The sequence below is a fragment of the Orcinus orca genome, chromosome 14, assembly GCF_937001465.1.
Source record: "Orcinus orca chromosome 14, mOrcOrc1.1, whole genome shotgun sequence".
In the NCBI taxonomy this organism is placed as follows: Eukaryota; Metazoa; Chordata; class Mammalia; order Artiodactyla; family Delphinidae; genus Orcinus; species Orcinus orca.
The window spans coordinates 38,351,069-38,369,578 of NC_064572.1; the positions used below are offsets into that span (position 1 = coordinate 38,351,069).

At 39.1% G+C, this 18,510-nt stretch overlaps 1 protein-coding gene and 1 long non-coding RNA gene across 10 annotated transcripts in view; one reads left to right on the forward strand and one right to left on the reverse strand.

Annotated features, from left to right (window-relative positions):
• NRG3 (neuregulin 3) overlaps window positions 1-18,510 on the forward strand; it is a 1,065,062-nt gene that overhangs the window by 312,316 nt on the left and 734,236 nt on the right. The window lies entirely within an intron of this gene.
• LOC125961063 (uncharacterized) lies at window positions 4,147-18,446 on the reverse strand. Its single transcript, XR_007471381.1, has 3 exons — window positions 18,418-18,446; window positions 17,638-17,715; window positions 4,147-4,475 (listed from the first exon to the last, which is right to left on the reverse strand). It is a non-coding gene; the product is annotated as an uncharacterized LOC125961063 (long non-coding RNA).

Here is an 18,510-nt window from a genome sequence, read left to right on the forward strand (position 1 = left end):
AAATTTATTTGTCTTGTGATGAGAACTTTTAAGATCTAGCCTCTTAGCAACTTTCAAATATGCAATACAGTGTCATTAACTATAGTCACCATGCTGTACATTGCAATGACTTATTTATTTCATAACTGGAGGTTTATAACTTTTGACCTCCTTTATCTGTTTTACACCCGCCTCCCACCTCCCACTTCTGGCAAGCACCCAAATGTTCTCTGTATCTATGAACTTGTTTTATTATTTATTTATTTATTTTAGGATTCCACTTATAAGTGAGATTATATGGTATTTGTCTTACTCTGACTTGTTCCACTTAGCATAATGCCCCCAAGGTCCATCCATGTTGTCATAACTGGCAAGATTTCATTCTTTTTTATGGATGAATACTATTCAGTTGTGTCTATATATTTTCTTTATCCATTCATCCATCCATGGACACTTAGGTTGTTTCCATATCTTGGCTATTGTAAATAATGCTGCAGTGAACATGTATCTTTTGATTTAATATTTTCATTTTATTCAGATAAAAGGAATTGCTGGATCATATGGTAGGCCTATTTTTAATTTTTTGAGGAACCTTCGTACTATATTCCATAGTGGCTGCACTAATTTACATTCCACCAACAGTGTTCAAGAGGTCCCTTTTTCTACATCCTCACCAACACTTGTTATTTCTTGTCTTTTTGATAATAGCCATTTTAACAGGCATGAGGTGATATCCCACGGTGGGTTCTTTTTTGAGGCATGCGGGATCTCTTCGCTATGGCATGTAGTCTGCTTGGATTTCTCTCTAGTTGCGGTGCACGGGCTTCTCTCTAGTTGTGGTGTGTGGGTTTTCTCTCTCTAGTTGTGGCACGCAGGCTCCAGAGCATGTGGGCTCTGTAGTTTTTGGCACATGGGCTCTCTCGTAGAGGCGCATGAGGTCAATAGTTGTGGCACACGGGCTTAGTTGCCCTGCAGCATGTGGGATCTTAGTTCCCCAACCAGGGATTGAACCCACGTCCCCTGAATTGGAAGGTGGATTCTTTACTACTGGACCCCCAGGGACATTCCACCAATTACCTTCTTTTGTATTGTGTATCCATTAACATATTTCAATATAGTTAGCTTTATCTTTTGTCTTTTAACTTCTATACCAAAATTAAAAGTGATTTATACATCCCCGTTACAGTATTACAGTATTTTGTATTTGTCCTTGTATTTAAATTTACTTGTAAACTTTATATTGATACTTTCATGTATGCTTTCATGTTGCTGTTTAGTGTCCTTTGTTGTAACTTGAAGGAATCCCTTTAGCACTCTTATAAGGTAGGTCTAGTTGTGATGAACTTCCTCAGCCTTTCTCTCTCTCTCTCTCTCTCTCTCTTTCTTTCTTTTATTGGCCAGCCATGGTATTTTCAGTCGGCAGTTTTGTTTTTTGTGTTTTTTTTTTTAGCATTTTGAAGATATTATCCTACTTCCTTCTGACCTGAAGCTTTCTGCTGAGAAATCCTTTCATAGTTTTATGTGGTTCCCCTGCACATGACAAATTTCTTTTCTTTTGTTACTTTCAAAATTCTCTCTTTGTTTCTGACATTTGGCAATTTGTAAATTGTCTCAGTGTGGATTTTTTTGTATCTTAATTGTGATTTATTTTTAGGCTTCTGGAATCTGGATGTCTGTTTCCTTTCCAGATTTGGGAAGTTTTTAGCCATTATTTAAATAAACTTCCTGCACCTTTCTCTCTGTCTTTTCCTTCTGGGACTAATAAACACACTATGGGAATCCTTATAGGATTTAGGTTTTCTTCACTCATTTTTATTTATATTTATTTATTTTGACCCTCTGGATAATTTCAAATGACTTGCTTTTGAGTTCTCTGATTCTTTCCTTTGTTCAGGTCTGCTGTTGAACTCCTCTAGTTAATTTTTCAGTTCAGTTACTGTAATATTCAGCCCCCCAATTTCTCTTTGATTCTTTTAAAATATTTTTTCCTTGCTGAAATTATCATTTTGTTTATTCATCATTTTCCTGAGCTCATTGAGCATCTTTATGACTGTTGTTCTGAATTCCTTGTCAGGTAATTCATATATCTTATTTTTTTGTAGGATCAGTTTCTACAGATTTATATTGTTCCTTTGCCTGGGCCATTTTCCTTTGCTTCTTTACATTCTTTGTCACTTTGTGTTGGTATCTGCACATTTGAAAAAGCAACCACTTCTCTTCCTTTACGTACTAGCTTTTTACAGGGGGAGACCTTCATCAGTCAGCCTGCCTAGAGCTTCTGAGAGCTTTTCAAGCCTTTTATGTGGATGTATCTTCCCTGGATTTGTGCGTGAAGATTCCTAGTTAGAGGGATTTGCTGGTTGCTTATTTCAGGAGCTTATAATCCCTGTTCCCTGTGGTGTCTGTCTGCTGTACCGTGGGTCTTCTCAGTCAGCAGCACACTGCTCAGCTCTTTTAAGCTCTCAGCAGCCTCCAGGCATCTGGAGTCCCATCTGTGCTCTGAGACAGGTGAGGTAGCAGCCACTCCTCAGGCAGGCTCCCCTGATCCTCCCATGAAAGTCAGAATGTTGGACATACGGTCCAGTCTTCTCTTTCCCTCCCCAGGAAGAAGCCAGGAGCTGGTAGTTTCCTCCCAATCATGTGATACTATGCCAGGGAGAGGGACTATGTCAAGAAGGTGCCGCAGATTTTCCTGTTGGTTTCACTGTAGCTGGTTCTGTGCAGTCTGGGTAGCAGGAGCTTCATAACTGTTTCCCAGATTTCTCACAAAGGTTATTGGTCTGTGTATTGTTTCTGAATAAGTATCTCTGTGGGACGAAGGAAGATCTGGGGCTTCCTATTCCACCATCTTGCTAGCCTGCTATGGTATTGCTCTCTCTTTTTGTGAATCCCTTCAATGTCTGCCTTAGTAGAAGACACCTAGATTCTTATATCTGCTTCTGTAATCAATCCCTTGTCTTATGTTGGGCTGGTGGAAGTATATGAGGAAAACTGACCTCATGCAAATACGCGTTTGGAAAAAGAAGGATTATTTTTGTGGCCAAATCAAACGATTTTGCATGTTTTTTTACTAGACACCAAATCAAACGATTTTGCATGTTTTTTTATTAGACACCCTAACTCAACAGGTAGTAGTTCTTAACATTAATGGCAATGTGAAATCTGAAAGTATATAAACTTTCATATGCCATGACATTAAAATCCATTGATCAGTACTCTGCTGTGAATGAGTCTTTTACCTGCACATCATTCCATGACATCATGTATCGTTCATTTGGAAAATATTACTTTATTGAGTTAAGTAGATCTTCTAAATATTGACTCATGATTATATAATACTATGAAAAATTTTTAAATTGATCTGACCGCCAATCACGTCAGGAATGTCTTATGATGGCAAACTCATGGTGGTGAATACAAGTTTTCCAAAATTCTAATTTTCACTTGATTGCTTGAATTTTATCGTTAGCAACAACTAATGATTAACATAGTCTCAGTTGTTTTCTCTGGAATGACAGGTTCACTTCATTGTTTCTTGAGAAAGTATCTGCTATATATCCTAGTTTGAAAAACCTTATTCTGTCCATCAAACACTCTGTCAAGTAAAATAGTGTCACGTGAAAAACGTAGCTAGTTCAGTTTGCAACTCAATTGCATAAGTACTTGCGAGACAACAATCACAATTCTGTATCTATTAGAAGTGTTTTGTGCATAACTCTCATTGTATTACATAGAATATTTAAAAGATTTATACTCAGTAGTTGAGATTTATTAAAATTAAGGCTTATTGCCCTACATCAAGGACATTCTTAAATGGAAATGGCATTCCCCCGAAAAGAACATAGCTTTAAAGAATATGATGAATATTAGTACAAATGGCTGTTGCTGACTTGATTTATACTAGGCAGGCAGCATTTTTATCAAACGTTGCTTTTACATTAGCAGTACAAATGTCAAGACAGTGAAAAGGAAAAGTTACATCTTAGCATTATTATGGGAATAGTTTTAACCTCACAGAGTCCCTAAAAGGTTCCCTGCAGACCACACTTTGAGAACTGCTAGTTTGAGCTGCTATAACAGATATACCCAAGAATACAGAGGATTGAATAAGATAAAAGTTTATTCACTCATTGAACTGCTTAGAGCAGTGGTTCTCATCTGGGGGCAAATTTTGCCCCAGATATTTGACGACATCTGGAGACATTCACGGTTGCCACAACTAGCGAGAGAGGAGTCACTGGTATCCAGGGATGCTACTGAACTTCCTACAACGCTTGGAGCACTCTCTCGTAATAATGAATTATTCTGCCTAAATGACAATAGTGCCAAGTTTCAGAAACTCTGATCTAAAGAAAGGAGGACAGGCCAGGAAGATGGTGGCGTGCTCTACACAGTTGTTGAAGGGCTCAAGTTCCTTGTATCTAATTGTCCTGTTGTTCCACAAGTTTTCCTCATCCACAGAGTAAATCCTGGCTCACTGGAACAATATCTCCTTTCTACGAGGGGCAAAGATAAGTTGAGGGCAGGCAAGTGGCTCTTAAGAAAATGATGTGAAAGTTGCACACATCCTTCCAGGTATTTGTGTTCCATTGGCAAGGACTTGATCAAATGGCCAGGTTAAGACTGTCATAGAGGAAGGGATTCCATTTAGAAGAGATATGCAGAGAGTGGGGGAAATTAGCAGTATCCACCATGATAGAGAAATACTTAAAAACACTTGAAAGGGTGCTGAAAGAAGCCAGAGGTCTTTAATAATAGAACAACTTAAAATTCCTATTTATATATAATATAGCAATTGATTTTTAATATATAAAAAACCAAACACAGTCCTTGTGATATTTTTCAAACACTGAGTTGATAAAAATATATTTTACCATTCACCTTCTGGAAGCAAATGAATTCCTTGGGGACCTAGTAAATAGACTTGCCCAAAGGAAGAATGTGTTCTTTTGGGAAGTCACCAGCTTCTGCATAATGTTAATAATTGGCATCTGACTGGTTTATGGAACTTATCTTTGGGATTCATTAAAATCCTGCATCTCTTACTAGAAAAAGGATGGAGAGACACTGACTTCCTGTCAAAACCAGCAAGGTCTGGATGAAGGCCCCTTGAAAGTCTCATTCCTGTGAGCTGGTAAACATTTATTGCTAATTTGAAATGGGATGCTTAGTTACATAATTTCATTCCAGTGAAGCTGCTAAGTAATTGACAGGGCATCTTCGAGTGCTTTACACAGTGTGAGTAAAACGCAGCAGCATCTTGAGCCTGTTACCTGTGACCCTTTGGGAGAGATCAATAAATAACTATTTAAGAGGCTGGAAACAGGGTTTGATATAAATGAAAAGAAGAGGCCAGCCTCAGGGAGATCCAGGCTCAGGACCACCTCTGGCTCAAAGTCTTACAGCTTTCTCATCAGGCTCTTTCTTGAGAGAGAGTAATGAAAAGAAAGAGAAGAAAGAAAAAAGAAAGAAAAAAAAAAGAAAAAAAACCCAACCTCTCAACCTCTTACTGAACATTTACCACATGCCCAATCATGTGCTAGGAAATTACAAAAGAAATGTAAGACATTAAAGCATCTGCCCAATTATTTTTTTGTTTTTTTGTGGGTTTTCTTTGGCTGTGTTGGGTCTTTGTTGCTGCGCGCAGGCTTTCTCTAGTTGTGGTGAGTGGGGGCTACTCTTTGCTGCAGTGCGTGGGCTTCTCATTGCAGTGGCTTCTCTTGTTGTGGAGCATGGGCTCTAGGCTCATGGGCTTCAGTAGTTGTGGCACATGGGCTCAGTAGTTGTGGTTCGCGGGCTCAGTAGTTGTGGCACACAGGCTTAGTTGCTCCGCAGCATGTGGGATCTTCCTGGACCAGGGCTCGAACCTACGTCTCTTGCATTGGCAGGCGGATTCTTAACGACTGCGCCACCAGGGAAGTCCCCCCAATTGTTGTTTTAAGGCATAGTGTTTTTTTGGAAGTTAGGGGTTTGGCTTTGCCTCCGCTAACCTTTAACTCACCCCGCTCTTCCCTGTCTTTCTGTCTCTGATCCTCCTCAAACCTTTCCCTGCAGATGGATCATCAGTGTCCAGTTAATCTCTAAAGAGCACAGTTAAGTTTGTGTTAATGGTCAAAAGAATTCTAAATTGAAATCAGTTTTTCAAATAAAATGCATTATTTTACTCCTTGCATACTCCAACCTATTGGACTGGGAATCTGCTACACAGGAATAAACATTTATTTGCACACACATACATGATCTCCTTGTTACTTCACTAGCCTACACTGAAGAAGATATTACTGGAACGAGAGTTTCATCAGTTCATGCAGAAGCAAAAACGTGTGGGGCAGGCAAGCTGGCTGTCTAGGTATTATACTAAATGTTAGCGTTGACTCAGGATCTTTCAAAATCAGTTCTGAAAAGGCTCAAAGGCTGCATTATCACATCTTTACATCTTATTATTGGTTGTATTTTAATAAAGAATAAAATAAGGTCAGGTATAGATTTATCACCCAATCCAAAGAGTTTCATCTAGTTTATGACCCTATATTACCCAGTCTCTAACTGGCATCATACGTCTTTATTTTTAAAATAGTTTTTGAAAAGGTGAGTTTCCTCACAGATGTATCAACTATTTTGCATATCTCTAGTTCTCTGTCACTGGGTAGCAGCAGAAACCTTATCACTTCATGTCTGAATGTCTCTATGGGCATGAAATTGTTAAGAATCACCTTAGTGAATAACTGACTCAAGAATTCATTGCTTAAAAACAAGATAATGTCTGTCTTTAGCAGAAGCATGCAGAACCCCAGAGAGATTATAACTCATAGAGAATTGTTAAAGGACAGACACTATCTCATTTCTCTTTCTCACATGTCCGCACATACCTACTTAAATCCTCACCAATAAAAAGGCATGCAACACGAATCAGAGGAGAAGCATATTTGCTGTCCTCACTGAAGTGATGGTTAACTTTTCTTCAGTCATGCCCAGTGGCTGGAATCACCTTAAAAAGCTTCATCCTACAGGAGCTGGGCAACTATGAGCCAGTTCTGTCCACTGACAGAAGGAGTTAGTCTGTGACCCTCCGAGGCCCACTTCCACCAACACCTCACAATTTTAACATGAACCCAACAAGTCTGCATGACATATGTGCACATGTCCATTATGTATTGCAACCAGAATGCAAGAGCAGAGTGGACGCACAGGCACATGATTAATACCTGGTTGTGGTCACGATTAAGCCCTTTCTATTTTGGGGCTACTGTTGACCAGGTTACTTAGAAGTCACAGAGTGATCCATATTTGGGCAAACATTTATGGACTTATATATCTATGGATTATAATATATATATTTGGATATATAGAGATATAATAATATCTATGGATATATATATGTTATATGAGATTATATATAGAAAAAATATATATATAAAATATATCTTTGTATATTGTAGACTTTCTGGACATTCAGGTCCCTTTTGTAGGAAATTCTGAGGCTTTAGAACATTGGCCTTCTGGCCTGTGAGATTGTTGTTTCTCTCCACATAGTAGATTCAGTTGCAACACAGGCAAACCCATTTATGAAGACACATAGGAGAAATGGTAATCGTTTTGCCAAGTCCCAGTTGCCCTCATGTCATGAGCATCATAAATATTTTATCAGATCTTATTTCCAGTAGGTCAGGGTCCAATGTGGGCCCTCATTCCTACACCTGGAGACCTTTTTGTAGGTATGTACTATAATTCAGTTTATTTTCATGTATTTATTTTAGCTCAGTGCAAAATATAAATTAATAAAATAAAATGTTCAGGATGCGATATTTTTTTAGACCCCAGATGTTCAGCATTTCTTAGTATGCATGTGATGGAACTAGAAAACATATATATGGACTGACATGTTTCTAAGGCTGTGAGTAGATATGGTGAAATGACTTAAGACAAAAAATGACTTATTCCTAACGCTCTTATTTGCTGTCCTCTTGAGGTGAGACAGTTTTAATTGGCTTCTGACATGTCATGAAGACATCCTCACCTCTGGATATTTATATCATGGCTATGAAAACTTTATTTACAGTAATTATTAATTTTTAACAGTTATTTTAAATTTCTTGGTGAACACATTTAAAGGTATTTCCAGAATCCATGTTTTGCTACTAATCGCGTATGTCCTGAAACTGTATGGTGAGATAAAAGTTTTCAGCGTTTGCTGTGTGAGGAAACAGAAGTTTGACTGAGAATGAGAATAATAAAACCCAGGGTTTGTTACCATCATTTTCAAACCACAGCCTGTAGTGCTGGGTTTTTCTATGAGCGGGTTTTCTTTTCTTTCCTTTTTTTAAAATTTTGGCCGAGCTGTGCGTCTTGTGGGATCTTAGTTCCCTGACCAGGGATCGAACCCAGGCCCCTGCAGTGAAAGGGCAGAGTCCTAACCACTGGACCTCCAGGGAATTCCCTTCCTTGCTGGTTTTCTTATATGTTTACTAGCATCAATATTGAGGCTGACCATATCTCTGAGGAAGCCCATTATGAAGGTGGCTGGGACACGGACTCTGGCATATACTTAAGTTTATTGAAAAGACATAGTCTGTCATTGACAGTCCTTTACTTAGGTGGCGTTTCTGAATGTACATTTTCAGAAATTATTTTGAAGATTGAACTTCATTTTAAAAAGCTACTTTAGGATATTGTGCTAAATTTCAAATTTCAAAAGTAGTGGAAAAATCACGTAAACTAGACGTGCCCACAATGAAATGGCAAATTTTGCAAATGACTAAGTTTTATATAAATATAATAGTTTTGAATGGCCCTATTCATGAGAAAATATATAAGAAATGATTCAATAATAATAATAATCCTGACCTTTAAAAATGTCTTTTTTCTGAAGTTTTCTTAATAAATGTGATTGTGGGCTTCCCTGGTGGTGCAGTGGTTGAGAGTCTGCCTGCCGATGCAGGGGACACGGGTTCGTACCCCGGTCTGGGAGGATGCCATGTGCCGTGGAGCAGCTGGGCCCGTGAGCCATGGCCGCTGAGCCTGCACGTCCGGAGCCTGTGCTCCACAACGGGAGAGGCCACAACAGTGAGAGGCCCGCGTACTGCAAAAAAAAAAAAAAAAAAAAAAAATGTGATTGTATATGTTAAGTATATACTTAAAAATTTTTTAAGGCAAGATAGAAGATTTTAAAATGGGGAACAATATAGCATGCAGTTCAGAGCAAGGACTTTGGAACAAAGGTGCTGACTGGTATTGCAGGATAAGTTCCTTGGACAAAACCACTTTGCCCAATAACTTGTTAATAAAAGGAGATAATGATAATACCTACCTTATGATGTTGCTGAGAGGGTCACATTAGAGCATCCTCAAAGAGCTTAGCACATTGTCCTGAAATAATATTAACGTACTTTCATATTATCATTTATAAATTTTTTGCTTCTCAAGCAGGAAAAAAAATCTAAATTTGGAATGTTCACGTAAGATTTTAAAAAATTTACAAATAAGGTAATCGTTACTAGTTTTTAATTAAAACAGATAAATTAAGCTCTTTCTTTTACAAATTTGGTAAAATGTATGGTGTTTTCCCATATGCAAGGTAGTTTATGGTTCTGTTTAGTCCCCCAAAGTAGTCATATTTTGATAGAAATATAGGCAAAAAGATACGATTCTTGCTTCTATACATATCCAAACATCCCTTCCTCATTTTTTTCCCCCAGAAATTGAAGAAGTGGAAAGTTGGGAGTTATTGATTTCACTGTTCAGGGACAAGGTTTCCTACTTGCTCTGTGACCTTGAATGAATTAGTTTACCTCTCTGTGCCTCTGGACCAGTGAGGGAGCTTTCAGCTGCAAAGCAGAGAAAACGCTCCTGAAAATGCCTTTAACAATGGCACATAGAGGCAGAGTGGTTCTGGGCTGGTTAATTCAGTGGCTCCACGATAATACCTAAGATCTAGGTTTTCTTCCCAACCATCTGTCCTTCCATCCTCACTATCTCAGTTTTGTTCTCATCTTTTCCCCCTCGTGCACACACATTGGCTCTACAGGACCAGGCATTACACACAGACATAATCAGCTCCAGTGGAGGGACAACAGACATGTATCTTCTGCTGTATCCTTCATAAGACTGAGAACTTCTTTCCCACAGCTCCTCACCCCCAGGATTTCCTTTCATGATGTTGGTCATATCTGGGTCACGTATCACCCCAGCGAGTCACTTGTAAGAGTAGTAACATTGCTCTGATTGATGCAAGCAGAGTGAGATCTTATGTTGGTTAGATGAATCCAGATTTACCCCTGAGCTGGAGCTGGTGGTCTCTTTGCAGAAGGTTGAGTACATGGGTGCAGCTTTGTTCAGGATTTAATGGACTTGGGTACCAATGTACAGTATCTGCTGAAACCTTAAATTTGTTGTCCTGTAAAATGCAGGAAATACCAATTCTATCTAAGTCACAGTATTTCTTAAATGAATTAATGTTAGCGCATCTACTTATAAGCAGGCCCATGGCTGTCAAATGAACAGCAATGGTTTTATGATGAGTCTAAGCCTCCTTTGTCAATTATGTGTAAGTATAATTCTAGTCTCTCCTTCACCTGCTCCTCCACTGTTCAGCCAGGACTCTGTAGAGTTCATCACCTACTCCTTGCCATAGCTATTCCATTGCTGACTATACTGATCTCCGTAATGGTCACGTTCCAAAGCCATGTGACGAAGAAAAGCACAAACTAGGTGACTTCTAATCCCCTTCCTTTCTCTGCCAGGAGCCATTAATAATGTACAGAAAATACAATATCAAATATATGTATACTACCAAGATTCGTTTTATGAAGGTGACTCAACCAAAGACATGTTCATTGTATGTTGTAAAACTACTATGTATTTCTTCTTTCTGAGTAAGAAAGGAGAACCCAAAGGGCTTATGGTTTGGCCTGCATGCTCTCTTGCCAAGCACTGTTCTCATCCCTTGTTCAGGCCACTCTGGTGTGCGATCTTTTATGCTAATGTGATCCACCAAGAAGGACTGATTTGCCCTCGGGCCTCAGCTGGTGCCCATTTTCTTATGCCCTGGGATTTGTTTCCTCCCTACCTCTGGTTCTGTGGTTCAGACTCGTTGCCAATTCAGTTCTGACGTGGGAACACTTTCCCTTTTTTTTTCCCCTGGGTTTGATTTTTCTTTGCATTTATCTGTTTCCATCAATGCAAAATACTGAAAGGTTCAGATTGATTTTCCTTCTCAAAACATGAAAGGTCTGTTTTTCAAACTTCAGTATTTCAAGAGGGAATATCTGTGATCAGTATGTCTAAGAATTAAAGAGGAACCCCAGACTCCCCCTTCTGATTGTCAGTAACTCAAAGCAACCTGTTTACCCACTTGGATTCTTCCCAGCAGAAAATGTTAACAATTGTAATTATCACCATTATGCAGTATGTTCAATTGTACAATCAATATAATTGCCAAATGGAAATTATACAATAAATATAATTACTGCTTTACTCCTGTGCGGTATTTCACTAGCACTTCACATTTACTTTGTCCTTTAATTAGTAACAGGTGTAATTACAGTACTGTGCTTAGAGCTGAAGCTGAGTAATTGGCAGGAGTGGGCACAGGGTATGGCTGTTGAGAGGGGCCATTGTGACTCATTATCCGCTGGAATTGCCTGAGGACACCACACAGCTCACCTAGTGGCCCAAAGTCAAGCTGACCTGTGGACACTCTTGGTATAAACTCCAGGTCAAGGATGCCCTGAGTCCTTGAGACACACTACTTTGCCAACCCTCCCTCTTGACTTCCGGTACCACATTGTACCTACTCTTTGTCTTTCTAGACAAACGTATCCTTTCATTAATTTAACAAGTATTTATTGAACAGTGTTTATGTGCCAAGTACTGTTCTATGTGCATGAGATATTCAGAGAACAAGAGACGCATGGAGCTTATAATCTAGTGGATAAAAGCGGACTCCACAAGAAAACAAAGAGAGGTAAGAAATGTGTGGTGCTAAGTGCTAAGAAGAAAAACTACTGTAAAGTAATACTGCGTTTTGGTTGGGTGGTTAGGGAGACCTTTCCAAGATGTGACATTTGACTTGAGATTCTATGATGAAGCATACTGTTCAGGCAGTGGCTGTGGCAACTGCAAAGGTCCTCAAGGGGAACGAGATTAGGAACAAGCCTATAGTATTGCAGGGGGCGAGGATGGGAGAGAGAGAAGGAGAGGGAGTGGGGAGAGGGAGAGAGAGATGGGGAGGGGGAATGTGTGGTGTACTGAAAGAGGTAGATAGAAAGGGGTTTCGATTTTAGAGGGTTTTTAAGGAAGGTAGTAGAGGGTTTGGTGCAGGGTTGTAGCATAACTTGATTTACATCTTGAAAGCCCCTGCTACCTGATATATAAAAAATGAATTGTTAGAGGAACAAGAACTGAAGAATACTAGATGGGGGAAATTCCAGGTAGGAGTTGCTGGTTGCTGGGCCTATAATGGTGCCAGTGGAGATGCAAAGAATGTAGGGATTTAAAAAAGTATGTGGAAGGTAGAGCCACCATTGCCTGCTGATAGAGTTGATGGGAATGTTGAGATGAAGACTGAAATCCCAAGGGCTCCAGGCTTTAGACTTAGGACTTACTAAGGGGGAAGTCTGGGAAAAAGAAAACCAGTTTTAAAAGTAAGAAAACAAATCTTGTTCCATTTGAAATCTATTAGATATCCAGGTAGACAGTTGTATAAATATCCTGAAGGGAGCAGCCACTACTGTAGACATAAATGTGAGACTCAGCAGTATTGAGATAGAATGACTCATGGACCAGGGTGAGATAAACATCAGAGACGGAAGATAGACGAGGTCTCAGGATTGAACTGTGAGTTATTGCAACAGTAGGGGTCCAGTGCTGAAGAAGAGTCGGTAAAGAAAATTCAGAGAGAGCTGCCAGTGAGGTAGAAGGAGAGTTTGGACACTCTGGATGCCACACCACCCAAGAGAATGTATATAAGAAGAGAGGAGTTAGCAATATGAAATGTTGCTGAGAGACTAAGATGAAAGCAAAGACATGGTCTTTGGATTTGGCAAGGTGGAGGCTGCCGTTGACCTTGTCAGAAGAGTTTTAATGGAGTGATTGGGATGTAAGTGTATGTGTGGGTTGAAGATAAAATGTGAGCGGAGGAAATGCAGACAGTATGCACAGATGACTTTGGGGGAGTGCTGTGACAAAGAGTGAGGAGCCCAGCTGTAGGTGGAGGGACACAAGGGTCAAAGAAAGGCAACTCGATATTTTTGTGCGCAGAGAAGTATGGAGGATGAAGAATGGATGCTGCAAGGTGGGAGGTAGATTTCTGTGGGAACAGTGTCCTTAAGTAGATGAGACGTGAAATCCAGAATATAAGTGGAGGGACTGTCTCTGACAGCAGTAGAGCCTTGTCTTCCCTCGTGACAGGAAGGAAAGCTAGAGTGTAGGCACGGATTCCGGAAGGTCAGTCCATGTAGTGGTGGGAGGACTGTTGCTGCCTCCCAGTAGTTCGTGATCTAAGGAAAGAGACACCTCGTGCACATCTCCCTATATGAGTCAGACAGCGGTCTGAGCAGAGAAGCAAGTGCGGGGGTGGGAGGAATTCTTCTCCAAAATTTGACAGAGTAGGTGGCATTTGACGTGGGCCTTTAATAATACATATCATTATGCCGTTGTGAGACTTACACATCAACAGGTTTTAGTGCATTTTCTCTAGGAGGCCCCCTGGTAAAAGTTATTTTATCAAGGAAGACACAGGTTGCTCTCTTGTTCCTAGAAATGTTAACTTTCCTCAGACATTCCACCCTGTCTCGGGCGTCACAGCCTTTTAAGATGCCCTGTTCACCTCTTGAAACTCCCTTTCTCCTTTTCCTTTGGCCAATCTTTACTTGTCTTTCAAGGCTAAGTTGAAGGGTCAACAATTCCAGAAAGGCTTCCCGATTCATCCCGCAGCCCCCTTATCAATTTGGGTTGGATCCTTCGTGTACGTCGGTGGGGCAGGTATAAGGATTCTTATTTTGTGGGTGTGTTAGGATGGGCACTGGTCCAAGCCACATGGCTGGAAGAGAAGTGCCCATGGTGGGAGCCATCCCAGAACTCAGACAAAAGAGAGCACGCAAGCTCCAGAGGGCTGGATTGAAGGCTGCCCGAATAGGACAGTGTTGGCAGCCTTGGAAAAAGTCCTTGTTCATGTCTCCATGTACATGTGCAGTAGGTCTAGCCTTGCACTTGACTTTGGTCAAAGACCATCTTTCTACTTATGATGAGACAAGCAATTAAGAATGTGGGTCTTCTTCTTTTCAAAGAGGTATTCGTTATCAAGGAACTAGATGAATTCAGTGGGTCAACTCAGTTCTCTGAGTTTTCATTTCTCCGACATGAGGGCTCCAGGATACTTTTTATGTAGACTATATGTCAGCGACACAAGCCACAGACCAAAAATTGTTCTGCAGAGTTTATAAAATTTGATTATATATGTGAAGTGCTTGGAATAATGCATAATCGTACAGTGTATTTGCTGTTTTTATTATTCTTTGGAATCTGGTGTGGACTTATATTCTGGTTGATAACTTTACTATAAACTCATTCTCTGGATGTTGTCCCATCTTTTTTCCCCCAAAAGATAATGCTGTGCCTGTAATCATAAGGAAAGCATGTTATCCTAGATAAACAGCACTCAAGGGCAAAAGGGTACCTGAAGTCTATGTACTTTTGATCTAAGGTAATACTAGAAAAAGAAAGGTTGTTCTAGAATGTAAGCAATTCTGATAAACTTGAGAAACAAAGAAAGGTCTTGAGATCTTTAGGCTATTCATGTTTTCCTTTTTAGAAAAATTTGTCTTTAATTCTTTAGTCCCCAAATATGTAATTATAGTAAACAAAACAGAAGCAATAACTAAATTGTTCATTGACATATCTGCTTTGTCTAAATTGCTCTTGAAGTGTTTCAGAATTCTTCATAATATTGCATTGACTAGTCGATCGAAAGAGAGGACATTTACTTACAAATATGTAAAAGCATCGAGAGTTTGAAAGTCAATGAATATTTGTCCAAAACTTACATACTTGTTCCACTAAAAGCCTCTGCTTCTAAGCATTTCGTTATCACTAATATATCACTTAGCTATCACTTCATAGTCATTGAAAATATGGGAAAGAAACATTGAAAATATTGCTTGAAGAAATACAGCTTATCTGGCTACTTTCATGATTTTTCAGATGCAATATGGAAGAAAAAGATACATAAACACTCTTTCCCTGGGTAGCAGATCAAACAAAGGGTAGATTTTTATCTTTGCAATAGCTCCTAGAGGAAAAAACAAAATAAAAGATGGTTTAGAAGGAAAGAAAAGCATTTATAATCCTTGGCTGTCTTATTAATAAGAAAATAGAGAAATTCTTGACATATGCGTAATAACATTACATGTGCTGACTGTCTGAGTCGGATATAATTCCAGTATGCAGTTCAGATCAGCACAGGAGATTTAAAATCCCCAAAACTTCTTACACAATCAGTCCTTATCAACTTACTTTCATTTGGGGAAAGGCTGTATTTCCATATGAGGTTTAAAAAAGTGTTGGATCATTTATTTATTCCCTCATTCATTCATTCCCTTTTTTTTTCCAGTTTGAATTTATAGAATATAGGTTGGGTGTAAGGTCCTGATTCTAACTGTAATGTACTTACAATAACTCAAGAAAGGGTAAATAAAGGTATAATACTAATTATTTTACTAATTTATTAACTTATTCCCTAAAGCCTAGTAGAGTGTATAGTGCCAAGCTTCTCAAACCTAAACCAAAAATACGAAGCAAATTTGTGACATTTCCTGGAATCTTCTCTCCCTGGAGTTCTGGGATGTTAGTTGCAGCTTTGCTTAATTCATGATAGGACATGTTCTGGAAGTTGATTCACTGAATATAGTTCATGGTCTAAGTACATAGGTTGGGAAATTCTTTCATATGAAAATTTAAGTCAACAGAGAAACCAGTCTGTCTTTTACTACGCCACGTTGTTTATGCAAATGTATATTTGAGCCCCTTTATCTAAAACCTTGATTTTCTCATTTATCTGCACTTATATAAACTTGTATAAGGACAGACAGCAAAGATAGTGATTTCTTACCTGCAGGGTCATATCTGTTGTGTAATATTAGGATGACTGCATAAAAAACTAGGATTTTAGATAGAGATCAAGGAAATAATCTATGCCTACTGTCTACAGCATTAGAAGTTCTGCTGTATTAATCTAGTTTCCAAAATGCACTATTTTTTTCTTTCAAAAAGTTTACAGACAAGTGTCCAGAATCTTGGTTTCTGAATATGTGCGTGTGCATGTGTGTGTGTGGAGGTTGAATAATGAAAGAAGCATACTCCTGTTATGGCACTTAGGGAATTACTGTGGTGTACAGTTCCCTAAGCCTTAGTTTCCTTATCTGCAAAGTGGGGTTAGAAACTGTAAAAGGCAAGAAGACGGATGTGCCCTAAGAGCCTGCAGAGGGAACATAGTTCTGCTGACGCCTTGATTTCCTTATCTGCAGAAATGTCAGGGACTCTTGTAGGTGTTGGGAATACAATAATGAACAAGATAAGAGGTTGAATAAATGATGAATATGTGCATTCTTAGCTCTGTGCTTATACAGTGCTTGTTGTATTAAGACAGTTGGTGCTGTTGTTGTGGCTGGTATAGTAGTATATTACTAGTAGTGTGATGGTAGTAGTAGTAGTAGTGGTAGTAGTACTAGTAGTAGTGTAGCGTTAGTAGCAGCAGTGGCAGCAGTTGTTCAGTAATATTGACTCTTGTATCAGACTGGATATTTCCTGACACACTGATACCCACTTCTAATAACCAGTGCCTACCCGATCCGTAACACCGAGCAGATATTCACATACTTACCGAATGGAAACATTGAATAAATTTGTTTGTATATAATTTTATAATTAACAACTGGAAGAAAGACAGGCAGAAGGAGAATTTAGACAAACAACCATGGGATGGGATTACTCACCCTTATTTCTCACAAGGAATGAAATGATAGGAAAGTAGGAGGAGAGGAGTGGGGTACATTTCCAACATTAGCTGGAAAAATATATCAACTGTGTGATCTAATCCTGTCTTCACAACAGTCCTATGAGGAAATAGGAATAGAGAGGCTAAGTCGCTTTCCCAAAGTCACAAAGCTAGTATGGTGATGGGTTTAGCCATGGAATCAGGCTTGTTTGTCTCCGAAGCCCCTTCTCTTTCCTTATCCCCCCGAGGTAAAGCCGAGAACTTCTTTTGGGGTCAACTAACACTCAAGAGTTTAGAGTTTTGAGCTTCAGGGAAAGGCTTTGCAATATGTATGTCGTATTGCCACTGAAGGAGCAAAAGAGACATCATGTTTAACTGAGCCAAGTTCAGTTTCAATTAAGCAAAAGAGACAGGCTGAACTATAGGGCTGTGGTTCAGGGTGGACAGCTTGAACTTGGCAATATCTAGATGTGGTTGCAGTTGCAACCCTCGGGGCCAGATGGCTTGCAGAAAGACCTAGACCCTGGGCAGGAAACCTAGCCTACTTTCTCTGGAGGGAAGTAGTTTAACGTATAGGATTTTGACAGTACTTTCACCAAAAGTTATTGGTGCTTTCACATTGTTTAGAATGATTTTGATTTCTTATAAGCAGTTAAATCATGAATTACCTGAAATCATTCCTGTCATGAACTGTCCATTCTCCCTTGTGGTGTTTTAATCAGCCCTCCAGGATTTCCAGGTCTATACTTAAGATTAAAAAGAAAAATCTTAGTGAAATTTATTTAAGGAGATCAACTAATTTCTTAAAGAGTAGTGGCCATTTTGATGGGAGACCTTTAAGCAGTGGTTATTGAGGAGAAAAATCATCATTTAGGACTAAAAAAAGTTGACTTTTTCAGCAAGGAACTGGTAAAGGAGGTGCTCTTAGAAGAAAGAGTAATGTAAGTAGGAAACATCATAAAAGTAATCAGGCAGGATACCTTTGAAAGGTAACTATTATGAAAGGGAAACTATAGAACCCCTTCAGTAGATTTTTCTGTGATATGTACTAAGTGTTTTTTCTTAAAAAGGTGCAAAGTACATTTCACTTCACATAAATTCAACATTAATCAATCAATTAATTAATTCAGTGTCTAGTATATAAGAAATTATATTCAGTTCTGCTAAAAATTTAGGGAAGAGTGAAATATAGGTCATGTTTCATAGGAACATAAAGCTTACAGAGCAAGATAATAGTAAGTCATCCATATAGCAGTAATGGAAGGTGAAGGACCAAATATTTCCTGAAGACCCCCTATGTTACCCATCAGGAATGTTTAATTGTTTCCATTTTAAAGAGGAAGTAACAGAGGTTTAGATGGGTTGTACAATTGCCTCAAGGTCACAGAGGTATAGATTCAGAGAGAAGACTGAATTTAGTGCTGTATCCACTAAACCACTTGACTCACATAAGACGGTTGTTTGGAGGTGTAGGCTGAGGTGTCAGAACTTTAAGGAAGAGGTAGCATTTGATGTATGCATTGGAGATAGAATTGTGACAA